Source organism: Schistocerca gregaria, chromosome 3 (assembly GCF_023897955.1).
Source record: "Schistocerca gregaria isolate iqSchGreg1 chromosome 3, iqSchGreg1.2, whole genome shotgun sequence".
In the NCBI taxonomy this organism is placed as follows: Eukaryota; Metazoa; Arthropoda; class Insecta; order Orthoptera; family Acrididae; genus Schistocerca; species Schistocerca gregaria.
Genome location: NC_064922.1, coordinates 96644088 through 96657402, shown reverse-complemented (window position 1 = coordinate 96657402; position 13315 = coordinate 96644088). Strand labels below are relative to the sequence as shown.

Below are 13315 nucleotides of genomic sequence, written 5' to 3'. Positions count from 1 at the left end.
GAATGTTGGTCTATTATATAATTTTTCTAAAGATATTGTTATTTCTTGATAATTGATTGAATTATCAGTATTTATAGTTTCGGTGTTTTTGAAAAAGTCTATAAATATAGATATATCTAGAATAATTAATATTAATATGATAAATACTCACATTATTAATGTAATAATTATAGTGATTGATTTAGGCTGAAATATTTCGTTTGATGCAATTCTTGTAATGTAAATAAATAATACTAGTATACCACCAAGAAATGTTAAAAATAAAATATATGATAATCAATATCTTTCTATTATTGTTCCTGTTATTAATCCAACTAGAAAGGTTTGAAGGATAATAAAAAGCATTATTGATATTGGGTGTCTTAATTTAATAAAATTAATATTTATTACATTTGATAATGATATAATTATTATTTTGATCATTTCAGGGGTTAGTTTATTTAAAATACCGGTTTTGGGGACCGATGATGGAAGCTTTTCCACCTCTGAAGTTTTAAAAGTGGGGGCTGGACTTATTTCCGGTTTACAAGACCGGCGTTTTTTTTAAACTATTAAAACTAATGTTTATATTCTCTATTTTTACTTCTTTATTGATTTATTTTGCTGGTGTTTATGTTTTTTCTTCTAAACGTAAACATTTATTAATGGTTCTTTTGAGATTAGAATATATTGTTCTTTCTTTATTTATGTTAGTTATTGTTTTTCTTATTGAGTTTGATTATGATTATTTTTGTCCTGTTATTTTTTTAGTTTTTTCTGTTTGTGAGGGTGCTTTAGGTCTTTATATTTTAGTTTCAATAATTCGTTCTCATGGTAATGATTTTTTTTAATTCTTTTGGTTTATCTTTATGTTAAAGTATTTATTTATAACTATTTTTTTGATCCCTCTTTGTTTATTAAATAATTGTTGATGGTTGGTTCATTCTTTAATGTTTCTGTCGGGTTTTGTTTGTATAATTTGTGTTTATTCATATGCTGATTTGAATATAATTAGATATTATTTTGGTATAGATTATTTTTCTTTTAGTTTAATTTTACTTAGTTTTTGGATTTGTTCTTTAATAATCACTGCTAGAGGTTCAGTTTATTTAAGTTCATATCATTCTAATTTTTTTGTTTTTATGGTTTTGATTTTAATAATTATGCTTTATTGTTCATTTGCTAGATTAAGTCTTCTTTCTTTTTATATTTTTTTTGAGGCTAGATTAGTTCCTACTTTACTTTTAATTTTGGGTTGGGGTTATCAACCTGAGCGTTTGCAGGCTGGTGTTTATTTAATTTTTTATACTTTGGTTGCTAGATTACCTTTATTATTAGTTTTATTTAAGGTTTATGATTTTTCTAATACTTTATATTTTCCTTTATTGGTTGATTTTGGTTCTTATTATTTTATGTTTTATGTATTTATAATTTTGGCTTTTTTAGTTAAGATACCTATGTTTTTGGTTCATTTATGACTTCCTAAGGCTCATGTAGAGGCCCCTATTTCAGGGAGAATAATTCTTGCTGATGTTTTATTAAAGTTAGGTGGTTATGGTATTTTTCGTGTTATAAAGGTTATTTCTTATTTGGGTTTAAAGTTTAATTATTTTTGATTGTCTTTAGGTTTATCTGGGGGTGTTATTGTAAGATTTATTTGTTTTCGTCAGGTTGATTTAAAGTCTTTAATTGCATATTCTTCTGTTGCTCAAATAAGAATGGTTATTGGTGGATTGATGACTATGAATTGATGAGGTTGTGTAGGTTCTCTTTCTCTAATGGTTGGTCATGGTTTATGTTCTTCTGGTTTATTTTGTTTATCTAATATTATTTATGAACGTTTAGGTAGACGAAGATTATTAATTAACAACGGTATAATTAATTTGATGCCAAGAATGGCTTTATGATGATTTCTTTTAAGATCATCAAATATGGCTGCTCCTCCTTCTTTAAATTTGGTAGGTGAAATTAGATTATTAAATAGAATTATATCTTGATCTTCTTTTAGATTCTTTGCTTTGATTTTTTTATCTTTTTTTAGAGCTGTTTATACTTTGTATATATATTCTTATTCTCAGCATGGGAATTATTATTCTGGTGTTTATACTTGTTCTCTTGGTTATTTTCGTGAATATCATCTTTTACTTTTACATTGATTGCCTTTAAATATTCTCTGTTTAAAGGGTGAATATTTCTTTGTTTAGTTTGCTTAAGTATTTTAATTAAAAATATTATTTTGTGGAATCAATGATATGAAGTTTTTCATCTTAGGCCGTGAATTTATTTTCTATTTGTTCTTTGAGTTTTTTTTCTTTGTTTATTTCGAGAACTATAATTTTTATTTTAGGTATTTATTATTTAATAATTGATTATAGAGTTTTTGTTGAGTGAGAGCTTTTCTATTTAAATGGTTCTATAGTTGTTATAACTTTAATTTTGGATTGAATATCTCTTATTTTTATATCTTTTGTTATATATATTTCTTCTTTGGTTATTTATTATAGAGAGGATTATATATCTGGTGAAAAGAATATAAATCGTTTTATTATTATTGTTTTAATATTTATTCTTTCTATAGGTTTTTTAATTATTAGTCCTAATTTAATTAGAATTTTATTAGGTTGAGATGGTTTAGGTTTAGTTTCTTATTGTTTAGTTATTTATTATCAAAATGTAAAATCTTATAGTGCTGGTATATTAACTGCACTTTCTAATCGTATTGGTGATGTTGCTATTTTAATTTCTATTGCATGAATGTTAAATTTTGGTGGTTGAAATTATATTTATTATTATGATTTTATTTCTAATTCTGTTGAAATAAAGCTCATTACTATATTAATTGTTTTAGCAGCTATAACTAAGAGAGCTCAGATTCCTTTCTCTTCATGACTTCCTGCTGCTATAGCAGCTCCTACTCCTGTTTCTGCTTTAGTTCATTCTTCTACTCTTGTTACTGCTGGTGTTTATTTATTAATTCGTTTTAGACCAATATTGGATACTTATAATTGTGGTTGATTTTTACTTTTAATTGGTTGTATAACTATATTTATGGCTGGATTGGGCGCTAATTTTGAGTTTGATTTAAAGAAGATTATTGCTCTTTCTACTTTAAGACAACTTGGTTTAATAATAAGAATTTTGGCTATAGGTTATCCAAAGCTTGCATTTTTTCATTTATTGGCTCATGCTTTATTTAAGGCATTATTATTTATATGTGCAGGTTCAATAATTCATAATTTGAAGGATTCTCAGGATATTCGTTTTATAGGATCAATTGTTAATTTCATACCTTTAACTTCAGTTTGTTTTAATGTTTCTAGTTTATCTTTGTGTGGAATACATTTTTTAGCGGGATTTTATTCAAAGGATTTAATTCTTGAGATGGTTTGTTTAAGATGAATTAATTGTTTAATTTTTTTTCTTTTTTTTTTTCTACTGGTTTAACTGCTTCTTATTCTTTTCGTTTGTTTTATTATTCAATATCTGGTGATAATAATTTTTATTCTAGATTTTCTTTTGATGATAAGGGTTATTATATTTCATTTGGAATAATTGGTCTATTGTTTGTTGCTGTTTTTGGTGGTAGTCTTTTATCTTGATTAATTTTTCCTATTCCTCATGTGATTGCTTTACCTTATTATTTAAAGTTTTTAACTATTACAGTTGTTATTTTAGGTGCTTATTTAGGTTATCTTATTTCTAATTTTGATTTTTCTCATAATTTATTTTCTTTAAGTATACTTTCTTTTGTTAGATTTGCTGGTTCTATATGATTTATACCTTTTCTTTCAACTAAGTTTATTAGATATATTCCTTTAAAAATAGGTTATTATTCATCTAAGTCATTTGATTATGGTTGAGGTGAATTACTTGGTGGTCAAGGTTTATATAGATTATTTATTTATTTAATTGGTTATATTCAAGGTTGATATGATTCTAATTTCAAGATTTATCTTTTAACTTTTATTTTTTGAATATTTATTTTGGTAATATTGTTTTTCGTTTACTTAAATAGCTTATAATTAGAGCGTGACACTGAAGATGTTAAGGAAGTATTTTTACTTTTAAGTATTTATAAATATAGATATATTATTTTTACAGTGAAAATGTAATGTTTTATTTAAACTATATAAATTTTAGAAATGTTAACGGAGTTTAACCGCTAATATAAAAAGTTAGCAGCTTTCATATTGGCTTTACATTTCCTTAATTGGAACTATTATAGTTCAATTATATTATTAACAGTAATACGCCTCTTTTTGGCTTCAATTAATAAGAATAAGGGTAGTACATACCAATCTTCCAGGTCGAAACTGACTGCAATATTTCGCTTCTTATTCTATTTAAGGTTGATTGATAATATCAATACTTTTTGAATGCAACCCAAATGTTATATTTAACTACAACCCTTTATTCTGCTCATTGTAATGCTCCTTGGTTTCATTCATGGTATAGTCCTCCTAATAGAACTAGAATAAAAAATATTGTTGATACTGTTCAGATTATAATGTCTGAAGTTTTAAAAATAATTACAATTGGTAGAATTAGTGCAATTTCTACATCAAAAATTAAAAAGATTACTGCAATTAGGAAGAATCTTATTGAGAATGGTATTCGTGCTGATCTTTTTGGATCAAACCCACATTAGAATGGTGATCTTTTTTCTCGATCATTAATTAATTTTTTTGATAGTGTTGTTGCCAGGATTATAACAATTATTGGAATAATAAATCTAATGAAAACTCTTGTTGATAGAATTAGAATTGTTTTTCTTGATTTATATCAAGCTTTCTGATTGGAAGTCAAATGTACTATTTATACTAGAAAAACAATTATCTACCTCATCAATAAATAGAGATATATAAGAATAATCATACTACGTCTACGAAGTGTCAGTATCATGCTGCTGCTTCAAATCCAAAGTGATGTCTTGGTGAAAATTGATTTATTGAGTGTCGAAGTAGATATGTTGATAAAAAGATTGTTCCAATAATTACGTGTAAACCATGGAATCCTGTTGCAACAAAGAATGTTGATCCATAAACTGCATCTGCAATGGTAAAAGGTGCTTCTCAATATTCATATGCTTGAAGTATTGTAAAGTATAGTCCTAATAACACTGTGAAGAATAATCCTTGTAGTGCTTGAGTATGATTAGATTCCATTAAGCTATGATGTGCTCATGTTACTGTTACTCCTGATGCTAAAAGAATAGCTGTATTAAGTAATGGAATTTGTATAGGGTTAAAGGGTTGAATTCCTATTGGAGGTCATAGTATTCCTAGTTCAATTGTTGGTGCTAATCTTCTTCTAAAGAATGCTCAAAAAAAAGAAACGAAAAATAATACCTCTGATGCAATAAATAAAATTATTCCTCATCGTAATCCAATTGATACAAATCCTGTATGTAATCCTTGATATGTTCCTTCTCGTACTACATCTCGTCATCATTGAATTATAGTTAGTAGGGTAATTCCAAATCCAATTATGAATAAGTTAATATTAAATAGGTGGAATCATTTTGCTAGTCCTGATACTAGGACTATTGCTCCAATTGCTCCTGTTAATGGTCAAGGTCTATAGTCTACTAAGTGGAATGGGTGGTTTGAGTGAGTTGTTAACATAGGTTTAATATACTTCTCTAGAATATAGAGTTCTTAGAATTGAGAAAACATAGGCTTGAATTATTGCTACTGCTGATTCTAGAATTAATAGAAGTATTTGTCCAATAATTAGTAATGAGATTAAGTTTATTGCTATAGATGGTCCTGTGTTTCCTAATAAGGTTAATAATAAGTGTCCTGAAATTATATTTGCTGCCAACCGTACTGCTAATGTACCTGGTCGAATAACATTACTAATTGTTTCAATTAGTACTATAAATGATATTAATGCAGGCGGTGTACCTTGTGGTACAAGGTGTGTAAATATATGATTAGTATGGTTAATTCATCCAAATAATATAAATCTTAGCCATATAGGTAGGGCAATTGCAAATGTTAATGCTAAATGTCTTGTTCTAGTAAAAATATAAGGGAATAATCCTATGAAATTGTTAAATAATATTATAATAAAAATTGAGATGAAAATGAATGTTGTTCCATTAAATGATTTTGGTCCAAGAAGTGTTTTAAATTCATTATGTAAGGTTAAATTTAGTTTATTTCAGATAATGTTAATTCGTGATGGTGTAAGTCAAAATAGTGATGGGATTAATAATAGTCCTAGAAATGTTCTAGTTCAATTTAATGATAAATTAAAGATGTTAGTTGATGGGTCAAATGTTGAGAATAGATTTGTTATCATTTTCAATTTAAGTTTTTTATTTCAAGTGTTCCTTTTTCTGCTCTTTTAATAAGGTTAGGTTTAAATGAGAAGAAGTTTATTTGATTAAACAAGATTAATGTAGCTGAAAATATAATGAATAGTGAGAATCATATAAGAGGGGATATTTGAGGGATTTGGATATAATTTCCCCATCAGAAGTAGTCGTTAATTTACTATTATTTGGTTTAAGAGACCATTACTTACTTTCAGTCATCTGATGAATTTCAAGGTGTACTAATTTTTTTTAGTTACTTTAGATTGACACTCTAATGTTATTTATTTTAACTAACTCCTTAAATTATCTTAGATAATCACTTAATAAATAAATTTACTGAAGTTCTTTCAATTACAATTGGTATAAATCTGTGGTTTGCTCCACAGATTTCTGAGCATTGTCCAAAGAATAATCCAGGTCGATTTATTGTGAATGTTCCTTGATTTAACCGACCTGGCGTTGCATCAATTTTAACCCCTAATGCAGGAACTGCTCATGAGTGTAGAACATCTGATGCTCTTGTTAATACTCGTACTTCTGTATTTGTTGGTAGGATTGTTCGGTTATCTACATCTAGTAGTCGGAATCCATCATTTTCTAGGTCTTGTTCTGGTGTTATATAAGTGTCAAATTCTACGTCTATGAAGTCTGAATATTCATATCTTCAATATCATTGTCGTCCAATGGTTTTAATTGTAATTATTGCATCTACTGAATCATCAAGTAAATATAATAGTCGTAATGATGGAAGGGCAATAAAAATTAATGTAATTGCTGGTAAAGCTGTTCAGATTGTTTCAATTAAATGTCCATGAAGTATATTACGGTTAGTATAGGCAATAAATAATATATAACTTAGGGCATAACCTACAATTACTGTAATTAATAATAATACGACCATAGTATGATCATGAAAGAATGATAATTGCTCCATTAATGGTGAAGCTCCATCTTGAAGAGATAAATTTGATCATGTTGCCATTAATAAATATTTTCTAATAAAAGGTCAAACCTTTATTTGTAGAGCTTAAATCTACTGCACTAATCTGCCATATTAGAATCTAGAGATTAATGGTAATTCTGAGTAACTATGTTCTGCAGGAGGGTTATTTTGTAGTCATTCTGTTGATCTTCTTATGTTAGCTCTAAATATAATTGCTCGGTTTGTAATCATTCTTTCTCATATAATTACAAAGAATACAATAGAAATTGTAGACCCAATTCTTGATACTACGTTTCATGATGTATATGCGTCTGGGTAGTCAGAGTATCGTCGAGGTATTCCTGCTAATCCTAGGAAGTGTTGAGGAAAGAATGTTAAATTTACTCCAATGAATATAATTGTAAATTGGATTTTTAATAATGTATTATTTATAGTTAATCCTGTAAATAGTGGATATCATTGAATGACACCTCCTATAATTGCAAATACTGCTCCTATAGATAATACATAATGAAAGTGGGCTACTACATAATATGTATCATGTAATACAATATCAAGTGATGAATTTGCTAATACTAATCCTGTTAATGCACCAATTGTAAATAGGAAAATAAATCCTAGAGCTCATAATAATGGTGGATTGAACTTGAATTTAGTTCCATATAATGTAGCTAATCATCTAAATACCTTAATTCCTGTAGGTACAGCAATAATTATTGTTGCTGATGTAAAATATGCTCGTGTGTCAACATCCATTCCTACTGTAAATATATGATGTGCTCATACAATAAATCCTATTAGTCCAATTGATAGTATAGCATAAATTATACCTAATGTTCCAAATGATTCAATTTTTCCTCTTTCTTGACATACAATATGTGAAATAATTCCGAACCCCGGTAGAATTAAAATATAAACTTCTGGGTGTCCAAAGAATCAAAATAGATGTTGATATAGAATTGGGTCACCCCCTCCTGCAGGGTCAAAGAATGATGTATTTAAATTTCGATCTGTTAATAATATAGTAATAGCTCCTGCTAAAACTGGAAGTGAAAGAAGGAGAAGTAATGCTGTAATAGCTACAGATCATACAAATAAAGGTGTTTGATCTAAAGTTATACTTTCTGATCGTATATTAATTGCTGTTGTAAAGAAATTCACTGCACCAAGAATAGATGATACACCTGCTAAGTGCAGTGAAAAAATAGCTAGATCTACAGATGCACCCCCGTGTGCAATAGCTCCTGCTAGAGGAGGGTAAACTGTTCATCCTGTACCAGCACCATTATCTACTATAGAAGATGTAAGAAGAAGGGTTAGTGAAGGTGGTAGTAATCAAAAACTTATATTATTTATTCGTGGAAATGCTATATCTGGTGCACCAATTATTAGTGGAACAAGTCAATTACCAAATCCACCAATTATAATAGGTATTACTATAAAGAAAATTATTACGAATGCGTGAGCTGTAATAATAACATTATAAATCTGGTCATCCCCAATTAGAGATCCGGGTTGGCCAAGTTCAGCACGAATAAGTATTCTTATTGATGTTCCTACTATTCCTGCTCACGCTCCAAATATGAAGTATAAAGTACCAATGTCCTTATGGTTTGTTGAGAATAATCATTTTTGCGGTAAGATGGCTGAATTTTAGGTGGTAGACTGTAAATCTACTTATGAGATGTTTTCTCTCTTATCATATTTAGGTCTTATATTCAATTATGATTCTAGACTGCAATTCTAGAGGTGTAAAATTTTACTAAGGCCTAAAAGATTATTCTTTTAATTATAACTTTGAAGGTTATTAGTTTGATTAACTTAAGTCCTTAGTATAATGAAATTAAGGTTGATGTTGAAATCAATCCTATTGTTGAAATTATTACTGTTATAGGAAGAATGATTCTTGATTTTTGGGACTTTATCTTTATAGATCACGAATTTTCTGTGTATGATATAATTAGAGCTGAGAATCTAATACGTATATAGTAGTAGAGTGTAATTGTAGTTAATACAACTATAATAGTTATAATAGTTGTTATATTGTTTTCTATTAATGATTGTATTACAATTCATTTTGGTAAGAATCCAAGGAATGGTGGTAGTCCACCTAAAGATAATAAAGATAAGAATATTATGAATTTAATTTCGGTTTTTATATTTCTGGCTGACTAAATTTGATTTATGAAAAATAAATTTATTTGCTTAAATAATAAAACTATATTTAATCTTAATAGTGAGTAAATAATGAAGTATAGTTCTCAGATGTTTTCTCTGACTGTTAATGATCTAATTATTCAACCTAGATGTCTGATTGATGAATATGCTAAAAGTTGTCGTAAGGATGTTTGATTTAAACCTTCTATTGCCCCAATAATAATTCTTAAGATAATATTTGTTCAAATAAAAGTTCTTAATTGAATACAATAAGATAAGACCATTATTGGGGCGATTTTTTGTCATGTTATTAATGTTAAACAATTATTTCATCTTGATGCTCCTATAACTTCTGGAAATCAGAAATGGAAAGGTGCAGCTGCAATCTTTAATAATAGTCTAGATCTAATTATTATTGATGGGATAAATTCTGTTTCCCATCCCATGGGATATTTTATTTGAATCAGCAAAATTGAAAATAATAATATTGTCGATGCTATTGCTTGGACAATAAAATATTTAATTGATGATTCATTTATTATTATATTTTTATTTCTTGTTAGGAGCGGAATAAATGAAAGTAAGTTGATCTCAAGTCCTATTCAAACCCCAAATCAGGAATTTGATGAAATGGACAGGATCGTTCCTATCATTAATGTTGATAGGAAGAGAAGTTTTGTAGAGTTGTTGGTCATTAAAAAGGAGAGGATTGATACCTCTATAAATGGGGTATGAACCCATTAGCTTGTTTAGCTTACCTTTTTACATTAAGGTGTATGATGCACGTTAGTTTTTGATACTAAAGGAGGTAGTTTAATTCTATCTTATGTAATTTTAATGAAGGTAATTTTATTTACTTTATTTACCCTATCAAGGTAACCCTTTAATCAGGCACTTCATTTATTTAATATATAAATCGAAAGTTTTTTTTGAAATTCTTTTATGTATTATTTTGTTTAATTAGGATTAATTTATCCTGCTCATTTTATTTTTTTTATATATATATATATATTAAATAATTTATATTAATATATTACATTTAATTGAAATTAAAGTATTATAAGTTCATCTTACCATTATCAATTGATTATTTTAATGCAATTATTTACCTAGGATTATAGCTACTTATGTTTTTAGCTTAAAATAGGTTATTATAATATAATATATATAATAATATGTAATTTAATATTTAATATTATTATAATTGGATATAATAAATAAAATTATTAATTTAAATATAAAATATTATAATTAATATAAATAATTATATTAATTATAATAATATAATTATGTAAATTATCTATAATTAGATTATTTAACTAATATATATGAAAGTTAACTTAATATAAAAAAAAGGATTCATATTAATAACATATTATATTAAATTACATACTTGTATAAAATATATTTATTATATTATTTAATCTTTCTTTATTTATTAGTGAAAAGAAAGATTAAATAAGAAAGAATATAATACATTTATTGCTATACATGTTCCATATTAATCTTTAATTATATATAATAGAGAAGTTGTTGTGGTCATACATAGGGGCGTTTCTTTTTTTTTTGTTAATGTTTGTGGTTTTTTTCTTTTTTTTTCTTTAAATATTTGAATCTTTTATTTTTTCCTGAATTAATAGATTTAAAATTTTCTTATTTTTTATTTTTAAAAGTTTTATTCTTGCTTGTTTATTCACTTTTTCTTTGTATTATATGTAAGTTTTGTTAGACTAAATGTTCTTTTTGCAGTAATTTGATTTAATTATCAAGTGATTTTGGATTTAGCAATTGATTTAGTATCGGCATAATTCGTGCCAGCAGCCGCGGTTATACGATTGATACAAGTGAATATTATTGGTTAAAACAGTTGTTTATATTATTAGGGTTGAAATATAAATTTGTAAGGTGAAATGTTAAAATTTATTTGTGGCCCTTTTTATGAATCTGTGAAATTTAAATAATAAACTAGGATTAGATACCCTATTATTTTAAATGTTAATTATATTTACCAGGGTACTATTAGTTAAGGTCTTTAAACCCAAAGAATTTGGCGGTATCTCATTCCATTCAGAGGAACCTACCCCATGATTGATAATACGCGATTTACTCTACTTAATTTATTTGTTTGTATATCTCCGTTATCAGAGAATCTTTTTAGAGTTATAATTCTCAAGATTTATAATTATAAAATATTTCAGGTCAAGGTGCAGCTTATAGTTAAGAGGAGGTGGGTTACAATAGATTTTTGTTTATAACGGATTTGATAGTGAAATACTGTTAATGAAGGTGGATTTGATAGTAATTTAATTTATTTAATTTAACTGATATTGGCTCTGAGATGTGTACACATCGCACGTCACTCTCATTATTGATTATTCTATTTTATTTTAAAGTAGCTTCAATTTAGATGAGATAAGTCGTAACATAGTAGATGTACTGGAAAGTGTATCTAGGAAGAGTTTCAAGATATAACTTATTAGTAAAGTGTTTCATTTACACTGAAAATTTTTCTGTGCAAATCAGGATATCTTGATTATTTATTTTATTATATTTATTTTTTGTTTATTTCATTATTTAATATAAATAATTTTATTCTATTTTTGTCTTAGTATATTTTATAGAATTGATTTTTTAAATTATAGTTTATTGGTAATGTAAGAGTTTTATGAAATATTATTTTAAATTTTTTTAAGTAGATTTTATTTATTGTACCTTTTGTATCAGGGTTTATCAAAATTTTAGTATTTATTTTACTTGTCTCGATTTGGGTTGATTTATAAATAATTTATAGTTAATGTATCATAATTATTATTAAATTATTTATAGAAATGAGGTGTTAATCGTTTCCCAAGATATCTAGTTTCTTAAGAAAAAATTTAATTTTTTAAAGTTATTTGTTTTTATTTAATTTTTTAACTAAAAATATTAACTTATTTATTCTTTAAGGGATAAGCTTTGAAGTTAATAACCTATAATTTATTTTATAGAAATATAATAGTAAGCTTTAAACCAGCTATCTTTAAGATTACGTTTTAGTTCATTATTTCTTATTTTGATTTTATAAATATTTTAGGTTTTTTATTAAGATTATTAATTTAATTTTAAAATTTTTGTAATAATGATAGAATTAGTATATTTATTTGTATGAAATTTGTACCTTGTGAACTTATTATAGGGAACTAGGCAAAATTGATTTCCGCCTGTTTATCAAAAACATGTCCTCTTGTTTATATTTTGAGGTCTGGCCTGCTCACTGAGCGTATTTTTAAAGAGCCGCGGTATTTTGACCGTGCAAAGGTAGCATAATCATTAGTCTCTTAATTAGTGGCTGGAATGAATGGCTTGACGAGAAATCAACTGTCTCTTAATAAATTTTTGAATTTAACTTTTGAGTCAAAAGGCTTAAATTCTTCTTTAGGACGAGAAGACCCTATAGAGCTTGACATTTTACTTTTATATAGTTTTTTGTTTGTCTTTCTATATTTAATGATGATGTTTTGTTGGGGTGACATGAAGAATAGATAAACTCTTCATTATTATATCATTTATTTATGTTTGTTATTTTGATCCATAATTTATGATCATAAGATTAAGTTACCTTAGGGATAACAGCGTAATTGTTTTTGAGAGCTCATATCGACAAAGCAGATTGCGACCTCGATGTTGGATTAAGAAAAATTTTGGGTGCAGGAGCCCAATGATTAGGTCTGTTCGACCTTTAAATTCTTACATGATCTGAGTTCAGACCGGCGTGAGCCAGGTCGGTTTCTATCCTAAGATTGTTAATCCATATTAGTACGAAAGGACCATATGGTTAAAATATTTTTTGTTATATCGATTAATATTAATTTATTTACTATTTTGACAGATTAATGTGTTGAATTTAGAATTCATTTATGTAGATTTTTTCTACA

General features: G+C 26.7%; 1 pseudogene; it reads left to right on the top strand.

Moving 5' to 3' along the window:
* The first annotated feature begins 2403 nt into the window (after nucleotides 1-2403).
* Nucleotides 2404-10950, top strand: LOC126355267 (NADH-ubiquinone oxidoreductase chain 5-like; annotated as a pseudogene).
* Nucleotides 10951-13315: the final 2365 nt, after the last annotated feature.